Source organism: Amyelois transitella, chromosome 9 (genome assembly GCF_032362555.1).
Source record: "Amyelois transitella isolate CPQ chromosome 9, ilAmyTran1.1, whole genome shotgun sequence".
NCBI classification, from domain to species: Eukaryota; Metazoa; Arthropoda; class Insecta; order Lepidoptera; family Pyralidae; genus Amyelois; species Amyelois transitella.
Window position 1 is genome coordinate 11,445,039 of NC_083512.1, and position 8,268 is coordinate 11,453,306.

Consider the following 8,268-nt stretch of genomic DNA (forward strand, 5'->3'; position numbering starts at 1 on the left):
AAGCAAGATAATCCATCAAACTTGTAAAGACACCATAATGTCTCGCAAAAATTACAAAAAAAATCGGTTGTCTGTAAAGTCGGTTACAACAACGTCTTAAGAAAATACTGATGGAATGGTAGCATTTTTCACAAGAATGTTTTAATTTCTACTCAAGTAGAAGAGAGACGGATTGTGCCTCTTTGTCGCTCATTACGTGCTCTTGCTTGCACTTCAAGCCTTATATGGAACGCCTCAGAGCGAGGTAACGCCGCATGAGTAATTTTTTCGTGCGTCCAGCCGGCTCAATCACATTATAAGACGTTGTCACGTCAAAAAGTTATTTACATTTGGACCCCTTGGCAATACGCTGCGCAAGAAAGCTGCCCACTCAAGGGTCACTATTTAATCGTATTAAATATATTATTTTTCTCCCAATAAAAAACAAACTTAATGTGTCCACTACCTAAACAATAAAAAACTCAGTCACGTCGCCCAACAAGGTGGAAACTGCCAATAAAAATGTATAGAGGGATTTGCGGCAGTGTTGCCAACAATTAGTGTATTGCCGTTTCGCGCTTTTCCCGAATTGTCAATTTTCGGGCTTCACTCCTGATTGAACCGGGTTCATTTTGTTGTGTTAATTTGAAACTGATTAAACTGAAATTTGGACGAGTGGGTTCAACACAAACGTTGTTTCGTTTGTAACTTAATGAACTAGTAATCATATATATAACCTGTCAATTAATTCAGTATGAGTCGGCCTTTTTGGTACATGATCTTAAAATTAACTTTGTAATAGGTTTTTGGCTCTGATTGGATCCTGAGGTAAGTCTCTATGTTACATTCTTACCTTTTTGAACAGTATTCTGGGTTGCAAATTTGACCATAATTCTGGATTGGGTAAGTCAGATTTTCAGTCAGAGCCAACAGTCTTGAAAAGACTGATAAGCCACGTTCAGCTCTTTGGCTTAATGATAGAATTGAGATTCAAATATCGACAAATTGCTAGCCCGTTGCCTAAAAGAAGAATCCCACGCTTATAAGCCTAACCCTTAGTCGCGTTTTATCATCATCAATGGGAACGAATGGTCCTATTCTTTTTTTTATTGGTGTCGAAAACCACAAGGCTAAGATAACACTCACTATTTCTAAGAACATAAAGCCTCACTAAATAAATAAAACCTCTCTACTTATAGTCAAAAAAGGAAACATCTAACTCCATATAGTGTTAGTTTAAATGGATGACTAGAGGCCGGCCGCGACTTCGTCCGCATGGAAACCCTATCAATCCTGGGGGAACTCTGGGATAAAAAGCCTATGTGTTCTTCTGGGTCTTCAGCTACCCACATACCAAATTTCATCGTAATCGGTTCAGTAGTTTTTGCGTGAAAGAGTAACAAACATTTATACTGATATACAAACTTTCGCATTTATAATATTAGTAGGATGGTCTGGTGTCTAGGGCTGGACTGCACTGTTAGGAATACATCACCCTCATTCTATCATATGATAAATCTTGCGATATCAATCCGTTTCACTGTCAAATTCAAAGGCTGTTTCTTAACGTAATACCAACTTAACTCTGCACTCACATCCACCTTTATCACGAAAGGCATACAGTTAACTTTGGCACGATTTTCCTCATCACATTTCTGAAGATTTCGATACAATTGGCCGTGGTGGAAGGTGAATCAATCAATGTCTTTGTGGTGTACTCCATCCCCGATCCCTCATCGGCAAATCCCGTAATCCCGGTACCTTGGGAGGTGCCCCATTATCGTAACGGGTGATTAAATTTTGCTGCGTGTAATGTTTGTACATACACACCTACATACATACATATGTACATATAGTCACGTATATATCCTTTGCGGGGTAGTCAGGGTCAACAGGCTTGAAAAGACTTATAAGCCACGTTTAGCTTTGTGCCGTGTGGTTCCCGGCATCAATAGAATAAAGAATAGGACCACTCCATCTCTATCCCATGGATGTCGTAAGGCGACTAAGGGGTGACTAAGGGGTAAAGGCCACGGGAACGTGGCCTATTAGTCTTTTCAAGGCTCTGTCTACCCTGCAAGGGATATAGACGTGATTATATGTATGTATGTATGTTTAGCTTTTTGAACTGGATCTTATCTTAGCCCAAAACAGGGATAAATTAAGAGTGTCTAAGGATGCATACGCCACGTGATTGAAAGACAGAGAACGAAGTAGAACAAGGAAATCACATAAGTTGATGTCTCTAGTGCCGTGTGGCTCCCGGCACCAATACAAAAAAGAATAGGATCACTTCATCTCTTTCCCATGGATGTCGTAAAAGGCGACTAAGGGATAGGCTTACAAACTTGGGATTCTTTTTTAGGCGATGGGCTGGCAACCTGTCACTAGTTGAATCTCAATTCTATCGTTAAGTCAAGTATGTTCCTTTCAAGACTGTTGGCTCTGTCTACCCCGCAAGGGATGTACACGTGACCATATGTATGTATGTATGTATGATGTCTTATATTAAACAATACGTGCCGTGTGGTTCCAGGCACCATTGCGATTCTTTCCCATGGATGACTGAGGGATAGGCTTATGAACATGGAATTCTTCTCGAAGGCGATGGGCTAGCAACCTGTCGCTATTTGAATCTCAATTCCATCATAAAGCCTTACTGCTGAACGTGGCCTTTCAGTATTTTCGAGACTGTTGCTGTCATAACGGGGTAGACAGAATAACTCGTAAATTATAACGTCATGATAATTATATTCATTTAAATAGTATAATTACCAGACTAGGACCAATCCATCTCATTTCCCATGGATATCGTAAGAGGCGACTAAGGGATATGCTTATAAACTTGGGATTATAATTTTAGGCGATGGGCTAGCAACTTATCACAATTTGAATCTCAATTATATCATAAAGCCAAAACAGCTGAACGTGGCCTTTCAGTCGCTTCAAGACCGTTGGCTCTGTCTGCCCCGCAAGGGATATATACGTGACTATATGAATGGACGTGACCACGATATAAAATTCAGTAAGTGCAGGTGGTCACACAGCGGTGTATGCTGACTTCTTTATGCATGAGAGCTCCTCTGATACATACAAGCGATGTGTTAGTGAGAGAGTAAGCATATAGTATAGAGGTGTCAATATATTTTATTTTATGTATTCTCTCGTCCACATTCTAAGTGTGAAGAGTCGTGAAGTTGACGTTGTTGAAGAAAATGCTGCAGTGCAGTTTGTTACCGCTTCTTCTGCACTGACGCCTTGGAAACGGCACTAAACTCAGTTTTAAGTAATTCATTTGACGTCAACCAATGTTGTGAAAGAGTGGTCCTATTCTTTTTTGTATTGGTGCCGGGAACCACACGGCACCGTTACGTTCATTTAATAAATCGTCCTTCACTCCCTAAATGTCCATTCTATTTAATTTACTCAATCTGTACCTCATAATCTTTGGCAAGTGGAGGGCAGCTCGCATACTCAGAATTTACATATATATTGGCCGGACTTCTACAAGTGGAATCAATTCCAATGGAATACACTCTCTTTTCATTCCTTACTGAATTTTCACACAATGGTACCTATGATTGGATACGTTAGGTTTAGATGGAATTAATGAATTCTCATCATGTTTCTCTAATTCAACATATATACATACATATGACATACATACATGCATACATATGACATACATACATATAATCACGTCTATATCCCGTTCAGCTATTTGGCTTTAAGATAGAATTGAGATTCAAATAGTGACAAATTGCTAGCCCATCGCCTAAAAGAGGAATCCCAAGTTTATAAGCCTATCCCTTAGTCGCCTTTTAAGACATCCGTGGGAAAGAGATGGAGTGGTCCTATTCTTTTTTGTAATGGTGCTGGGAACCACACGGTACATACATATGATCACGTCTATATCCCTTGCGGGGTAGACAGAGCCAACAGTCTCGAAAAGACTAACAGGCCACATTCAGCTGTTTGCTGCTCTATTTCAAAACAGTGATATCCAGCTGAATATGAGCGTAGGTGGTCGAATTGTTAAGGTGTCCAGTCAAGCGCGATGCACGTAAAGGGCACAGGTTCAAATCCCACCTCGGTTCCAATGACTATTTTTCCAAGTTATGTACATTGGTTTGAATACTAGCCGATACGCTGAAGTGAGGAAAAATATCCATAAGAAACCTGCACATTCAGGCAACTGGATGTGTAACCATGATCGATCCAATACAGGTAAAGCTTTCCCGCATATGTATGTATGTATGTACATCAAGATAACAGATTTAGAAATTCGAAAACTTAAAAATTCCGTAACAAACTTCTGCGCCAGATGGCGTCTGGGGCTCTTGAAATTAAAATAAGCATCCGAGCAACACAATGCATAGGTAATGTCAAACTTTGCAATATAAAAATCATGGACGAAACTCGAATAATAAAGTATTTATAAAAAGAGGAGATGGGTCAGGTGGGGGCGTCTTTTGTTCACAGAAAGTTTGGGGTATTCATTAAAAAGAATCGAGTTTTTTTCTGTAGGTTCTCGATCGCTTTGATGAAATTAAGCTTTTATTGTAAAGTTTCAATGATAGTTGGTTACAGAGAGCGAAAAAAGAAAGAACTATGTAAATCTATACTAATATTATAAAGCTGAAGAGTTTGTTTGTTTGTTTGAACGCGCTAATCTCAGGAACTACTGGTTCGAATGAAACTATTTAGAGCGAAGAAATAATGGAGAATGTGAAAAAAATCGGGGAAATTTGTTCATCCTTGAGGACTTCAATGATGCCCAAACTAACTATTCCACGCGGGTAAAGTGTCGCGGGCACAGCTAGTTGCTTTATATAACATTAAAAATAGAAAACTTGTAACTGAATGAATGCTAAGGCTTGCTGGCAAAAAGACATAGGCGGTAAAAACATTGAAATATTGAAACTCTAAGCATCACAAAACCCTTAAAATTGATATCGAAACTTTTTACTCAATATTAATCTCATAGTTTTCCTCCTGGATTTAGTCCCGGTTGCATCCTCACCACTCGCCCTGGGTAAACCTTTGACCATGGATTCAGGATCCCATAAGTAGTTAAAGAAAAACAAAGTATCACAAACCCTACATACATACACTCCCTGTGAGGGGTAGACAAAGCCACGTTCAACTTTTTGGCTTGATGATAGAATTGAGATTCAAATAGCTAGTATTAGATTAGATTCAAATAGCACGTTGCTAGCCTTTCGCCTTAAAGAAGAATCCCAAGTTTATAATCCTATCCATTAGTCGCCATTTGCGACATTCATGGGAAAGAAAAGGAGTGGTTCTATTCTTTTTTTATTAGTGCCGGGAACCACACGGTACTCAAACCACTAAGCCGAAAAATGCTCTTAAAATTGTAACTTCCAGGCTCTGTGTCTAAAACTTTTCGCAATCAACCTACAACATCGCCCCCCCCCTCCCCCCCCCTCCTCGCCAGTTAAAATTATAACAACAATGTAACAATAAACTTACCACCTTTATCAACGTCTGAATTATTCATGTACGAAACACCTCTAATCTTGTTAATTCCGAGTTTTAAACAAGCCGGAATAACTAACATCGACTGTGGTTAAATTCCCCTTTATCGTACTGAATTCTTAAACAAGAATGCAAGTATTAATGAATTAATTATTGGTCGCGACGCTTGTGTAGGTATAGAAAAGGTTTAGATGTCTGTTTCTTTTTGATTTTGTCTCAATCTTGAAAATTCTATTAAATGCGCTTTAAAACTACTCTGACTCTTCCTGTGGGTGTCGTAGAAAATGACCAAAAGGACATGTCGTAACAAGTATAGTCAACAACACGAATACATACATACTTAATACTTACATACTTACATATCATCACGTCTATATTCCTTGCGGGGTAGTCAGAGCCAACTGTCTTGAAAAGACTGAAAGGCCACGTTTAGCTGTTTGGATTAATGATAGAATTGAGATGCAAATAGTGACAGGTTGCTACCCCATCGCCTAAAAGATTGATAGAGTTTCCATGCGGACGAAGTCGCGGGCGGGCACTAGTACTTAATTAAAAATGTCTAAATACAACAGATGTTAGCATTCCTTCTACTTTGAATGTCTCTTCGTCGTAAAGGACTTGACCTTAATATAGATTCATTTTCCATCAGAGCCTTACTCGTACCAATGCTGTGAACAGACTGTACCTTTGTTTCATTTCCTGATACTCGCCTATTTTTTTCGGTAGCCGCGCCAAGAGTTAGGGGCTATCGTAGAAGCGGCTTTTCTAAAGTCGTAATGTCTATTTTGGATTTAATTTTTTTTTTATGTTAAGTGTACGAGTAAGTAACTAGATGATATAAATGATAAAAGTCTCTTTCAACCATTGAACCAAAATTTTACAATGATACTGATATGTATACGCGTGGTTTCGGGCATCAATAAAGTGCCGTGTGGTTCCCGGCACCAATTAAAAACATAATAGGTCCACTACATCTCTTTTCCATGGATGTCGTAAAAGTTGAATAAGGGATAGGCTTATATACTTGGGATTGTTCTTTTAGGCGATTGGCTTGGAATCTGTTACTTTATGTGAATCTCAATTCTATCAGTAAGCCAAACAGCTGAACGTGACCTATCATTATTTTGAAGACCGTCTCTGTCTACTCCGCAAGGGATATAGACGTCATTATGTATGAACATACATATATACATATAATAGGCAGATACTACATCTTTTTCCACTTGCCACGATCTCTGCATACTTCCTTTGCTTCATCCACATTCATACCTCTCTTCATGGAAGCTCGGCGGTTTCAGGTACTCTTAACCTGACCCTTTACCAGGACGTCCTTAATTATATAGAATGTATGAACATAAATGATAAAGAAATACATCAAGCTCACAAAGTATTATATGTATGTATGTATGAACTTTTTGCCGACGGGCTTACAACCTGTCACTTTATGTAAATCTCAATCTCAATTCTATCAGTAAGCCAAACAGCTGAACGTGGCCTATCAGTATTTTGAAGTCTGTTGTCTCTGCCTACCCCGTAAGGGATATAGACGTGATTATATGTATGAAATTCAAAAGAGTCCGCCTCCACACCGACCAACAGATCACGTTATTAGGTATGATCGTTCGAACTGCGGATTTCAATATAGGACCTTTTGTTACGTGTGCCGCCAATATTTGATCTCGGCCGATATTAAAACCTTCATTTCAGATGAGAACTCCTTCATCAATTGGGAACTATTGTGCTTTGTTACACGTCTTTTTTTAGGTGCGGTTACGATGGCAGTTATTATTTTTTCACGTTTCATTGTTTTCTTGAAAAGAACGGCTTGAAAAGACTGAATGGCCACGTTCAGCTATTTGGCTTAATGATAGAATTGAGTTTCAAATAGTGACAGGTTGCTAGTCCATCGCCTAAAAAGAATCCCAAGTTCTTATGTTTATAAAGCGCCGAGTGGTTTCCGACACTTTCGAGTAGAAACACTCCATGTAATTCTCATGGATGTCGTAAAAGGCGACTAAGGGACAGGCTTATAAACTTGGGATTCCTCATATGGGCGATGGGCTAGCACCCTGCCACTATTTAAATCTCGATTGTATCATAAAACCGTACAGCTAAACGTGGCCTTTCAGTCTATTTTACACTGTTGGCTCTGCCTACCCCGCAAGGCATAAAGACGTGATTATACGTATACGTATGAAAGTTATAAAATGCCGAATAACCATATTATTAACCATTTTCTATTTCGTACGCCCTTTTTAAGACATTCCTTGCGTAGATAGTTTTGAACAAACTGAAAGGCTACGATTAGCTGTGTAGCTTAATGATGAAAATGAAATGCAAAAAGTGACAGGTTGCTAGCTCATCGCCTACGAGAAGAATCCCAAGTTTTCAATTTCTTTGACTTACCTGTATAAGTGTTGAATAAAATTGACAAAATTGAAGAAAGTTAAAATAAAAAAACAAAAAAAATGCGAATTAGTTGCTTTTTTTTTGATATATATTGTTTTTTTTTACCTCCGGCCACCAGAAATGCCTGACTTATATCGGAACGTATTTATCCCCGTCAGGACCCGGTCCCGGCCGGCTAATCCTGGCCCACTATTATCCGGGTTGGAGCCGCTCCCAGGTGCGTATTCAGGTCTGTTGGTTTTAATAGGTTTCGAATTGAAACGGCAACAAAAAAAGTTTGCGCGTGAAATTTCAGTTTTTATTGTCAAGGTTACAATTTTTTAGAGACTTTGTTTAGTTGGAAACATTTATCGATTGTGACTGATGTTACTAAATTTAATA